The sequence below is a fragment of the Bos grunniens genome, chromosome 21 (assembly GCF_055505025.1).
Source record: "Bos grunniens cultivar Pamir isolate PY7600 chromosome 21, Bosgru_T2T1.0, whole genome shotgun sequence".
Lineage (NCBI taxonomy): Eukaryota > Metazoa > Chordata > Mammalia > Artiodactyla > Bovidae > Bos > Bos grunniens.
The window spans coordinates 38,392,028-38,405,074 of NC_141185.1; the positions used below are offsets into that span (position 1 = coordinate 38,392,028).

At 39.0% G+C, this 13,047-nt stretch overlaps 1 protein-coding gene across 11 annotated transcripts in view; it reads left to right on the forward strand.

Moving 5' to 3' along the window:
- Positions 1-206: 206 nt before the first annotated feature.
- Positions 207-13,047, forward strand: part of SCAPER (S-phase cyclin A associated protein in the ER) — a 419,038-nt gene continuing 406,197 nt past the window's right edge. For 7 of the 11 annotated variants that reach the window (XM_086363974.1, XM_086363978.1, XM_086363979.1 and 4 more), the window contains exon 1: positions 207-248. The gene's annotated coding sequence lies outside the window, so the exon portion shown is untranslated. Of the gene's footprint in view, positions 356-13,047 lie in introns of all 11 variants that reach the window. The other 4 variants (XM_086363975.1, XM_086363977.1, XM_086363981.1 and 1 more) reach the window with 1 other exon arrangement.

The window sequence follows — 13,047 nt, forward strand, 5'->3', positions numbered from 1 at the left end:
CCGAGAAGCAGCCGCGCCCGGGTCACGAAAGAAACCCACGCCCTACCTCCCGCCTCGGCGGCCCGTCGGCGGGAAGCTGGCTGCGCTTGCGCGCGGGTTGCCGGCGAGTGGAGCACCGAGGGGCGCGGCCGCAGCTGGGAGTCACGTGGTGCGCCGGCCAGCCGCCCCGCCCCTCCGCTATCGCCCCGCCCCGCCCCTTTCCCGGCGGGACGCTCGGAGCCGCCCCGAACTGCGCAGGGCGGCCAGGGGTGAGTGTCCGCGAGGGGCGCGCGTTACGCAGAGCCGGGAGATCCTGGACTGGGGTGCGGGTCGGCGGAAGGCGTAGAGGGGGCCAAGGGGACAAAATGGCGGCGGGGTACGCCCTTTCACCCCCTCCCCTCACCTGGGAGTGCGAGCGGAGAGGGACAGGGAACACTGCTGGGGGAGGGGAGCCGCGGCAGCTCGGGAGGGCCGTGGGGTCCTTCGATGAGGCCTGGGGACGGGGGTGGGCAGGCTCTGGGCCTGCCCTGCGGACTCATCTAGGGGTGTGGGCGACAAGGGACTCCGCGCACCCCGCGGGCCGAGAGGTGGGCGGGGGGCTGCGTTACTCCATCAGAGGGACGGCCCAGGGCGGCCGCGGGTCGACGCTTTCGGAATGTCCAAACTTCTAGGGGCTAACAGAGGAGCCGTCCTCCCAGCCTTTCATTTGACAGGTGATCGTCACCGTGTCATTCTCACAGGGTTTACCACGCTTTTCCTGCACGTTGACTGGGGTATTAGCTCTGCCTGGGAAGCAGGGCGGGAAAGGTCTCTGCGTCTTACAGATGCGTGAATTGAGGCCTGGAGGGGTAAAGAGTTTAACCAGGGCCTGGCACCTGGGGGTAGTAGAACCTAACCTTCTGCCTCTTTTGGTGCTCCTTGCCCAGCCCTTCATTCGCTCCTTCCCTCCCCTGCCAGTGAGGGACGGGATTGTTTGAAAGCAGACAGAAAACTGGTCCTCCAAGCAGCACCTGCTGCTGTCAAGTGGCTCCCGCTGAGATGGGGCCCGCCCGCTTGAGAGCAGCTTCTTCCTGTTGTTGGTGAACTGTATTCCTCATTCTATTTGTGCCAAGTTATTCTGACATGAAAATAGCTCTTCAGTATAATATCTTACTGAATAGAGTAATTCCTTATATATAAGCACATGTTGATTTCACCAGCGTTAGCAATTTCGTTCCCATCAGTGTCAACAATCCGAGGTGGAAGAACGGGATAAGCGTTGTACATTTTACCAGTGGGGAAACTGAGGTCATTCCTTGCCCCAGGTCAGCCGCTGGTAAATGGTTCATCTGGAATTAAGCTTTTTAAACCTAAGGTTGGTGTTCTGATCAGTGTCCCACTCTGGTTTATATTGATGCTCTGGTCCTTGTATTTTTTTTTTGTCGTTGTTGTTAAATACGACTTTTCCCCAAAATATGTTCGTGGCAGATTGATTTATGCTGCATATTGAAGTGATTTGAATAATATCCACTAAGGAATTAATATTAATTACAGAGTCAATTTTTTATTATGATTTGAAAAGGTGTCAGTGGAAATGTGGCTTAATGGCTCTGAAGGCAAACTGATCTGAGTTTGAATCCCAGCTCTCCTGCTTGTCCTTTGACAGACAAATTTTTCTGAGCCTTAGTTTCCTCACCTGTAAAATATGGATATTATTGTCTATCTCACAAGTTTGTTGATAGCAAGTAAATGAGGTGTCTAAAGCTTTAGAACTGCTTCTGCTAAGCTGCTAAGTCACTTCAGTCGTGTCCGACTCTGTGTGACCCCATAGATGGCAGCCCACCAGGGTCCCCCGTCCCTGGGATTCTCCAGGCAAAAACACTGGAGTGGGTTGCCATTTCCTTCTCCAATGCATGAAAGTGAAAAGTGAAAGTGAAGTTGCTCAGTTGTGTCAGACTCTTAGCCACTCCATGGACTGCAGCCCACCAGGCTCCTCCATCCATGGGATTTTCCAGGCAAGAGTACTGGAGTGGGGTGCCATTGCCTTCTCCATAGAACTGCTTCTGGCTCATATTAAACACTCACCATATGCTTTTTCCTTTTCTTTCTTTCTCCCCACTCCCTTGAGCTACAATTTTTTTTTTTTTTCATTCTCTGAACCCTGATGGTTTAGGTCAGTTTACCTGGTGGATCTATATGGAAGCATAATCAGTGTGGCTATATAGATACAGTTATGAAAAAATTGGTTACTTGAGCTCCAAAGGATCTAGTGTTTTAAGCATAGACTTCAAAATTGTTCTTCCAGCTTCACAGATATTTAAGAATCTCTACATGTTGATTTGATACTGACTTCACTAATTCCTTCTTTTAAACACTATATGAAGGGGATTGACATTGTCCTCTTTCACCTTCACACCCAATCACAACCCAACCTAGTTTAAAGAAGAAGCAAAAATTCTTTGGGAAATCATATAGGAACATTCTTTAAACACTTAGAAAGTGGTAGTGGTATTTAATAGGAAGATAAATAGGATTCTCTGTAATGGTGCAGTCTAATATCCTTTGTGAAATCAGCATTTCTGAAATTGTAGAAATGAAAACGGCCAATGGCTTGTATAACAAACAAGTCACTAATAAAAATCTGTTTCCAGTTTTACGCCGGGATGGTAACCTTTTTCACAGACATCTGTCTGGCTTTGGCAGTAGGTCTTACGGAATATAAAGAGAAAGATCTACAGTCCATTGGTGGAGACATCCTTAAAAAATATTAGAAGGAAGTATTTTTTTGCTCTGTGACATGAAACACTAAAGATTTCATGAAACTTTACTAAAATAATTTCTACATTTTAGTGATAACTTCCTAAAGTAAGTTTATTATATATTTTGAAAACATATGCGAAGTGGAGAGAATAGAAAAATTTATTTCTATGTACCAATCTATTTCAGTAATTACCTATGTATGGACAGTCTTGCCCCACAAAAGCTGTCGCTTCCTATTCTTTTGGAAGCAAATCTCAGACATCATATTTCGTTTGTAAAGATTTCTCTATGTGTCAAGCTCGTTTTTAATATATTGTTGGAAAGGAGAGGTAATTTTGATATTTTCAAAGAAGCATGGGTTTATGGAAGAAAATAAATACCTCTTCAGTTCAGTCACTCAGTCATGTCCAACTCTTTGCAACCCCATGAGCCTACCCAAACTCATGTCCATTGAGTTAGTGATGCCATCCAACCATCTCATCCTCTGTCGTCCCCTTCTTCTCGTGCCCTCAATCTTCCCCAGCATCCGGGTCTTTTCAAATGAGTCAGCTCTTCGCATCAGGTGGCCAAAGTATTGGAGTTTCAGCTTCAACATCAGTCTTTCCAATGAACACCCAGGACTGATCTCCTTTAGGATGGACTGGTTGGATCTCCTTGCAGTCCAAGGGACTCTCAAGAGTCTTCTCCAACACCACAGTTCAAAAGCATCAATTCTCTGGCACTCAGCTTTCTTTATAGTCCAACTCTCACATCCATACATGACTATTGGAAAAATCATAGCCTTTACTAGATGGACCTTTGTTAGCAAAGTAATGTCTCTCCTTTTTAATATGCTGTCTAGGTTGGTCATAACTTTCCTTCCAAGGAGTAAGCGTCTTCTAATTTCATGAAAGCAGTCACCATCTGCAGTGATTTTGGAGCCCCCCTCAAAATAAAGTCAGCCACTGTTTCCACTGTTTTCCCATCTATTTGCCATGAAGTGATGGGACCAGATGCCGTGATCTTAGTTTTCTGAATGTTGAGCTTTAAGCCAACTTTTTCACTCTCTTTCACTTTCATCAAGAGGCTCTTTAGTTCTTCACTTTCTGCCATAAGGGTGGTGTCATTTGCATATCTGGTTATTGGTATTTCTCCCAGCAATCTTGATTCCTGCTTATGCTTCTTCAGCCCAGCATTTCTCATGATGTACTCTGCATATAAGTTAAATAAGCAGGGTGACAACATACAGCCTTGACGTACTCCTTTTCCTATTTGGAACCAGTCTGTTGTTCCATGTCCAGTTCTAACGGTTGCTTCCTGACCTGCATATGGGTTTCTCAAGAGGCAGGTCAGGTGGTCTGGTATTCCCATCTCTTTCAGAATTTTCCACAGTTTATTGTGATCCACACAGTCAAAGGCTTTCGCATAGTCAATAAAGCAGAAATAGATGTCTTTCTGGAACTCTCTTGCTTTTTCAGTGATCCAGTGGATGTTGGCAATTTGGTCTCTGGTTCCTCTGTCTTTTCTAAAACCAGCTTGAAATACCTCTTAGTTAATGTATTCATGGCAATAAATATAGGATTCAAAACCTCATTAAATAACTTGGAATTATAAAATGTCTGTATTGCTTTTCAGAATACTTACTTTACTGTTATACACTTATTTTCAAGTTGGCAAATGTGAAAAATTACCAATAGTTTTGAGTGTGCTGACACCAGCATTGTTTAAGTTCCAGTCTCAGAAAGTAAATACTCAAGATTTTCTTTTATTTTAGAAGAGGCAAAAACATGAGTGATAAATTTTATGAATGTTGGAGAGTAACTGATTGAAACCCTGATTTTTCTAGAATTTACCGACAAACACGAGACAGATCATAGATAGAAGTACTGTTGTTACTTTGGTGAGTTGGGCCTATATTTTTTAGAGTCGTGCTGATAGCAGGCTTCTTCCTATTTTGGGCCTGCCATTTGATTCTTGCCTTTTCAGAACCTGTGCGCCTGAACTCAGAGAGGACAGATGCCTTTCCTGGCACTTGAGCCAGTCTTCACATTTTTATCTCTAGGACTCTCAGGTGTCTGTACATTCTGGGACTGCAGGGCAGGGTAGGACAAGTGAGACTTCAGTTCATCACAGGCAGCAACTTGTTCAGAAACCTTGGGCCCAGTTAGTCCTAGTGTTCATTCCCTGCTTACTAACTTTTGTGTGTGTGTGTGTGTGTGTGTGTGTGTGCACTCTATTTTCTGCTTGGCCATTGTTTTCCTGTAGCCTGGAGTTCTCAAATTTAATTTGAGTAGCACTCCCAGTATTTTGCCATATTCATTTTTTTATATTAGCAGATTTTTCATTTATGGTGGTGTTATGGTTCCTTTTAAAATTTAAGTCAAAATGTAGTTCTTTCGATAGAGAAATGTTATGTAGATAGTAGTACAGATGGTAGTTAGGACAAGTATGAAAGTAGTAACTGAAATTTTAGAAATTCTAAGTCCTTTTTTTAAAAAGCTTTGTTGAGATATTTCGCATAGAAAATTCAACTGTTAAAGTGTACATTTCAGTGGTTTTTTAAAAAAAAATTTGCATCTACAAATCAGTAAATGTGATATGCCACTTTAACAAAATGAAGGCTGAAAATCATGATTTCAATAAATGCAGAAAAAAGCACGTGACACCATTTAATACTCATTTATGATAAACACTCTCAACACAGTGCGTTTAAGAGGAATATATGTCAACATAATAAAGGCCATATATGAAACAGACCTTCAGTTAATATCATACTTAATGGTGAAAAGCTTAAAGCGATCTCTCTAAATTCGGGGCAAGACAAAGATGCCAACTCTTGCCATTCTTATTCAACATAGTATTGGAAATCCTGGCCAGAGCACTCAGGCAGGAAAAGGAAGTAGAAGGCATCCAAATTGGAAAGAAGATGTAAATTCATCACTATTTATGGATAACATGATTTTATAAATAGAAAACCCTAAGGATGTCACCAAAAAACTTAGAAATAAATACAGGGGAATTCCCTGGCAGACCACTTGTTAGGACTCCACACTTCCACTGCAGGGGCACAGGTTGATCCCTGGTTGAGGAACTAAGATTCCACATGCCGATAAGCCAAAGAAAGAAAAGAAATAATAATTACAGTATAGTTGCAGGATACAAAATAAAAATACAGAAATCTGTTGTATTACTATATGCTAACAGTGTGCTAGCAGAAAGAGAAATTAGGAAAAGAATCCTATTTAAATTGCAATAAAATAATAAAATAGGAATGAAAGTAAGGATTTGAAAGACCTTTAAACTCAAAAATATAATACATTGTTGAAAGAAATTTAAGAAGACACAAATAAATAGATATTCCATGCTTATGGATTGGAAGAATTAATATTGTTAAAAAGGCCATATTACCTAATGCAATCTACAGATTCAGTGCAATCCTGTCAACATTCCAGGAGAAATAAAGCCAAAAATTATGAACTTTATATAATATTAAAATTTATATGGAGGCACAAGATACTGAATAATCAAAGCATCCTAAGAGAAAAGAACAAAACTGGAGGTATCACACTTCCTGATGGCAAACTATTTTGAAAAGCCATAGTAAGCAATACAGCATGACATTGACAGAAAAATAGATACACTTACCAGTAGAAGAGATTTGAGAAATAAACCCACTCATATATGGACTACAAAGGAACAAAGCTCATAAAATGGAGGAAGGACGGCTTCTTCAACAGGTAGTCCTAGGAAAACTTGACAGCAAGATGCAAAAAAAAGAAACTAGACTGCTATCTCACACTGTACACAAAAATCAACTCAAAATGAATTAATGATTTAAATGTAAGACCTGAAACCATAAAACTCCTAGAAGAAACTGTGGGTAGTATGTTCCTTGACATCAGTCTTAGCAATATCTTTCTAGATTAGTTTCTTAAGCCAAGGGGAAACAAAAGCAAAAGTAAACAAATGGGACTACATTAAATTAAAAAACTTATGTGCGGTAAAGGAAACCATCAACAAAACAAAAACAACCTACTGAGTGGAAGAAGGTATTTGCAAATGATGTATCTGATAAGGGGTCAATATCCAAAATGTATAAAGAACTAATACAGCTCAACAGCAACAAAAAGAAACAATTTATTGAAAAGTGGGCAGATGATCTGAATAGTTATTTTTCCAGTGAAGATATGCAAATGACACATGAAAAGATGTTCAACATCGTTAATTAATAGGGAAATGCGAATCTAAGCTGTAATGAGATATCTCTTCATGCCAGTTAGAATGGCTATTATTGCAAAGCAAAGAAATAACAAATTTTGGTGAGGATATGGAGAAAAGGGAAACCTTATGCACTGTTGGTGGGACTGTAAATTGGTGCAGGCACTTTAGAAGACATTATGGACATTCTTCAAAAATTAGGAATAGATCTACCGTATGATCCAGCTAGCCCACTTTCTGGTATTTATTTAAGGAATATGAAAACACTAATCTGAAAATATAACTCTGCCCCCATGTTCATTGCCACATTATTTATAATCACCAAGATGTGGAAACAATCTAAGTGCTCATCAATAGATGAATGGATAAAGAAGATGTGATATATATGTATTTGTATACACACATAATGAAATACTATTCATCCATAAACATGGATAGAGCTTGAGTGTACTATGCTCAGTGAAGTAAGTCGCATGGGAGAAAGACAAATACTGTAAGATTTCACTTATGTGAAATATAAAAACAAAAAATAAGTGAACAACCCAAACCAGAAGAAACATGCGGATACAGAGAACAGAATAATGGTTACCAGAGGAGAAGGGACAGGAGGGGAGTAGGGTACAATGGATAAAGGTAGTTAACTGTGTTGACAGATGGAATCTGAATTTTTGGTGAGCACACTGTTGGGTATACACAAGTAGAAATATCATGTTATGTACGTGAAAGTATGTAACGGTATAAGCCAAGGTTACCTCAATAAAAAATAAATCTTAGAAAAGGCTCCTGCCAATGGTTCAGTCCCTGGGGAGTGTTCTGATTGGCTTATAGTCTCTGGAAGATACTTCAGGATTAGAAAGTGGGTCTTCATCACTTATGGTCTATGCACTTTTAATCAGGTGTTTTTGTGCTGATTCCTGGGTTGAGTAAATCTACCTGTGAGTTTTTAAGAGTGGTTGTCCATTCCCAGAAGTTCTGCAGATTTACTGGACGTATTTTCTATTGTTATTTAAAGATAGTTGTTTTGGGGGCTCATCTCTCCTATGCAGGATCTAGGGGTTGGAGTGCTTGATGTGGAGCTCAGATCCCTTGCTTTTCAGAGAAAAGATCCGTATCTTCTGGTGCCTCCTGATTGTGAATTGACACAGCTGGTATTGCGGTTTTCCTTGGTTAAACTGTCTCTGCCTCTCTCATCCTGTGCCTTTCATGTCTGTATTGATGTTCTGCCCTTTGTTGTGGAAGTTCTTTTTACCAAGTTTTTATGTCCCTTTCCAAGGAAATTATTCATGTATAGTTTTAGATTTGTTGTATACATAGGAGGAGTTGAGTTCAGGATCTTCCTGCAGCACTATAAGAACCCTCCCCATCCTTTTTTTTTTTTTTTTTGATATTTGAAATACAACTTTATTCTGATTCTAAACGAAAAGGAATGGGAATGACAGTAACAAACAAGATTCCACCTCTCAATATTGTCATGTGACTATAGCAGTCTTATATTTGAAACTCAAGGAGGAAACAGCTGTGTTCCAAAACACCTAAATATGCAGGTCCAAAAAATCAAGGTATTTTTTTTTAAACTGCCACATTCACTCCAAAGCCCATCCGTCTCCTTCAGCATCCAAAGATTAAGCACATGTTCTGCTTAGCTATATAATAAAGTGGCAAACACGCTGTACCACTGACATCACAGGACAGTTGCCTATAAATCTTTTCTTAGAGCAGTTTTAGAATTGCAGCAAAATTAGGAGGAAAATACAGAGACTTCCCATATACTCCCTGTCTCTACTCATGTATAGTGATAGTGAAGTCGCTCAGCCGTGTCCGACTCTTTGTGACCCCGTGGACTGTAGCCTACCAGGCTTCTCCGTCCATGGGATTCTCCAGGCAAGAATACTGGAGTGGGTTACCATTTCCTTCTCATGTATAGCCTCTCCATTATCAACATCCCTTGCGAGAGTGGTACATTTGTTACGATTGATGAACCTACACTGGCAAATTGTTGTGACCTAAAGTCCATAGTTTACATTACTCTCTACTATTGGTGTACATTTTATGGGTTAGGACAAATGTGTAATGGCAGGTGAGGACTTCTCAGGCGGCTCAGTAGTAAAGAATCTGCCTGCCAGTGCAGGAGATGTGAGTTTGATCCCTGGGTCAAGAAGATCTCCTAGAGGAGGAAATGGCAACCCACCCCAGTATCCTTGTCAGGAAAATCCCATGGACGGAGAAGTGTGGCAGGCTACAGTTCATATAGACGCAAAGAGTTGGACACGACTGAGTGAGCATGCACACACACACACATAATGACAGGTATCCATCATTATAGTATTATACAGAGTGCTTTCACAGGCCTAAAGATTCTCTTTTCTCTGTCTATTCCTCCTTCCCCCTCAATCCCTGGCAGTCGTTGATGTTTTTCCTGTCTTGGTAGTTTGACTTTTCCAAGAGCTTCATTTCTTTTATGAATGAATAATAATTCTGTTGTGTGGGTACCACGTTTTTTTAATCCATTCATCAGTTGATAGACATTTGGATTGTTTCAGCTTCTGAATACTATAGACAACACTTCTGTGAACATTTATGTATAAGCTTTTTTGTGGGCCTGTTTTCATTTCTCTAAGAATGGAATGGATGGTTTGTACTGTAACTCTGTATCTAACCACTCTAGGAACTGCCAGACTGTTTACAGAACCAGCTGCACCATATTGCATTCACAATCAGCAGTGTATGGTGGGTTCCAATTTTTCACATCATCTGTAACGCTGGTTTTGTTTGTTTTTTGGGTTTTTGATTTTTGATTATAGCCATCCTGGTATTTGTGAAGAGGTATCTCACTGTAGTTGTTAGGTTGTGATTTGTGTTTCACTAATGACTAATACTGTTTAACATCATTTGATGCTCTCACCAGCCATTTATGTGTCTTTTTGAGAGAAACGATAACATAGCCTTTAAAACTTGTTTTAAAATTTATTTTATTTTTTTGGGTTTTCTCCAGTTGTGATGAGCTGGGGCTGCTCTCTCGTTGCGGTGTGTGTACTCCTCATTGTGGTGGCTTGTCTTGTTGTGGAGCATGGGTTTCAGTCGTTGTGGTGCGTGTGGGCTCAGTAGGTGTGGTTCCTGGGCTCTAGGACACAGGCGCAGTAGTTATGGCACACAAGCTTAGTTGCTCGGAGGCATGTGGGATCCTCTCGGATCAGGGAGCAAACCCATGTCTCCTGCATTGGCAGGTGGATTCTCCATGACTGAGCCACCAGGGAAGCCCTAATATAACATTTTTAACCCGACACAATGGTGGCATTTAACCTGACATGGGCTCTTGGTATCACTTCTGTGCTTGCTCACTCTATTGATTTTTTATCCAAATGGATGGCTCCTCAGAAATTCTTTGTGGTATTTAAGTTTGTGCTAAACATGTCCCTTAATGTATTTATTAATCTACAAATTATAGTTCACAAAGTTTGTTTAATTATGTCACATTTGCTTATTTTTACATTTGTTTCCTTTGTCTTAGGAGACAGATCCAAAAATATGTTGCCTCAGTTTATATCAAAGAGTGTTCTGCTTGCATTTTCTTCTAGGAATTTTATGGTTTCTGGTCTTACATTTAGGTCTTTAATCCATTTGGATTTATTTTTATATTTGGAGTGAGAAAATGTCCCAGTTTTTTCTTTTACATGTAGCTGTCCAGTTTTCCCATCACCAGTTATTAAAGACACTGTCTTTATTCCTGTTGTATATTCCTTCCTCTTCTGTTGTAAATTAACTGACCATAAGTGCATGGGTTTTTTTCTGGGCTCCCTATTCCATCCGCTTGATACATATGTCTGTTTCTGTGCCGTTAGTATATTGCTTTGGTTATTGTAGTTTTGTAGTGTAGTCTGAAGTTAGGGAGTGTGAGTCCAGATTTGTTCTTTTTTCTAAAGATTGCTTTGGTTATTCAGTTTCTTTTGTGATTCTAAATGATTTTTAGGATTATTGGTCTAGTTCTGTGCAAACATGTCACAAGTATTTTGACAGGGATTGCATAAATCTGTAGATTACTTTGGGTAATATTAACAATATGAATTCTTCCAGTCCATAAACATGGGTCATCTTTCCATTTCTTTGTATCATTTTCAGTTTCCTTCATCAGTGTCTTATAGTTTTCAGAGCGTAGGTCTTTTACCTCCTGGGTTAAGTTTATTCCTATATATATATATTTTTTTTTTTTTTTTGATGTGATTTTAAATGGGATTTTTTTTTTTTTTTTTGCTTTCTGATAATTCTCTATTAGTGTGTAGAAAAGCAACATATTTCTGTGTGTTAGCCTTGTATCCTGTAACTTTACTAAACCTACTTATCAGTTGTAATAGTTTTTTGGTTGGGACCTTAGTATTTTTTGTATAGAGCATCATGTCATTTGCAAATAGGGACAGTTTTACTTATTTCCTTCCAATTTGGGTGTCCTGTTTCTTTTTATTGTCCAGTTACTATGTGTAGGATTTGCAATACTGTGTTAAAGAGAAGTTGTAAAGGTGGAAATCTTTGTCTTGTTCCTGATCCCAGAGGAAAAACTTTCAGCTTTTCACCATTGACTATGATGTTAGCTGTGGATTTGTCATAAATAGCCATTATTATATTCAAATGTGTTCCTTCTGTACCAACTATGATAAAAGTTTTTGTCATGAATGGATGTTGAATTTTATCAGATATTTTTTCTACGTCTATGATTATGTGATTTTTATTCTTCCTTTTGTTAATGTTGTGTTTTACATTGATTGATTTACAGATATTGGGTCATCCTTGTATCCCTGGAAAAACCCCTGCTTGATCATGTGTGTGATCTTTCTATATATTATTGAAATCAGTTTGCTAATATTATGTTGAGGATTTTTACGTCTATTCATCAGAGATGTTGCCCTGTAATTTTCTTTTTTTGGAGTATCTGTGTTTCTTTTTGGTATCAGCATGATGGTGGCATTGTAGGATGAATTTGGGAGTATTTATTCCTCTTTAACTTTTTGAAATAGTTTAAGAAGGTTAAGTATTAGTTCTTCATGTGTTTGGTAGAATTCCACTATGAAGCCATCAGTTCCTGAACTTTTGTTTGCTGTCAGTTTTTTTTTGATTACTAATTCAATCTCACTGCTAGTGATTGGTCTGTTCAGGTTGTCTATTTCTTCTTGATTCTGTCTTAGAAGTTTGTATGTTTCTAGAAATTTATCCATTTCTTCTGTTTGTTGCCAGTTTGTTGCCATATTCTCATATGATTTTGTAGTATTCTCTTATGATTTTTTTTTGTATCTCCATGATATTAGATGTAGTTTCTTCTCTTAATTTCTCATTTTGTTTATTTGGATCCACTTTCTTTTTTTCTTGATGAGCCTGGCTAAAGGCTTTAAATTTTGTCATTTCAGAAAACTGGGTGCTGATGAAATTGATCTTTTCTATTTTTTGGTCTCTATTTTATTTATTTCCTCTCTGGTCTTTATTATTTCCTTCCTTCTGCTCACTTTGAGCTTTTTGTTCTTTTTTTTTCCCTAATTACTTAGATGCTAGATTGGATTATTTACGATTTTTTGTTTTGTTTGTTTCCTGACATAGGCTTATATTGCTATAAACTTTCCTCTTAGATTTGCTTTTGCAGCATCACATAGGTTTTGGAGAGTTGTGTTTTTATTTTCATTTGTCTGAAGGTAATTTTTGATATCCTTTTTGATTAGTTCATTAATCGCTTGATGTTTTTATTAGTGTACTGCTTGGTCCCCATGTGTCTGTGTTTTTCTCATTTTTCTTCCTGTAATTGATTCTTTTCTCATACCATTGTGGTTAGAAAATTGCTTGATATAAACTTTCTTCAATTTGTTTAGACTTGTTTTGTAGCCTAGCATATGATCTGTTCTGGGGAACATTCCTTGTGCACTTGAAAAGAATGTGTTGATGTATATCTACTTGTTTTAAACTGGTAGTCATTTAAATCAAAACATATTCTAAAAGATCTGCATTTTTCTCACCCCCACTATATTTTGTATTCTTTACATTATATTTTACATCTTCACATGTATCCCTTAACTGTTCATTGTAGTTATAGTTGATCTTACAGTTTTTATTTTTTCATTTTTATGCTGACTTATTTAAATGGTTGATCCTCAGCCT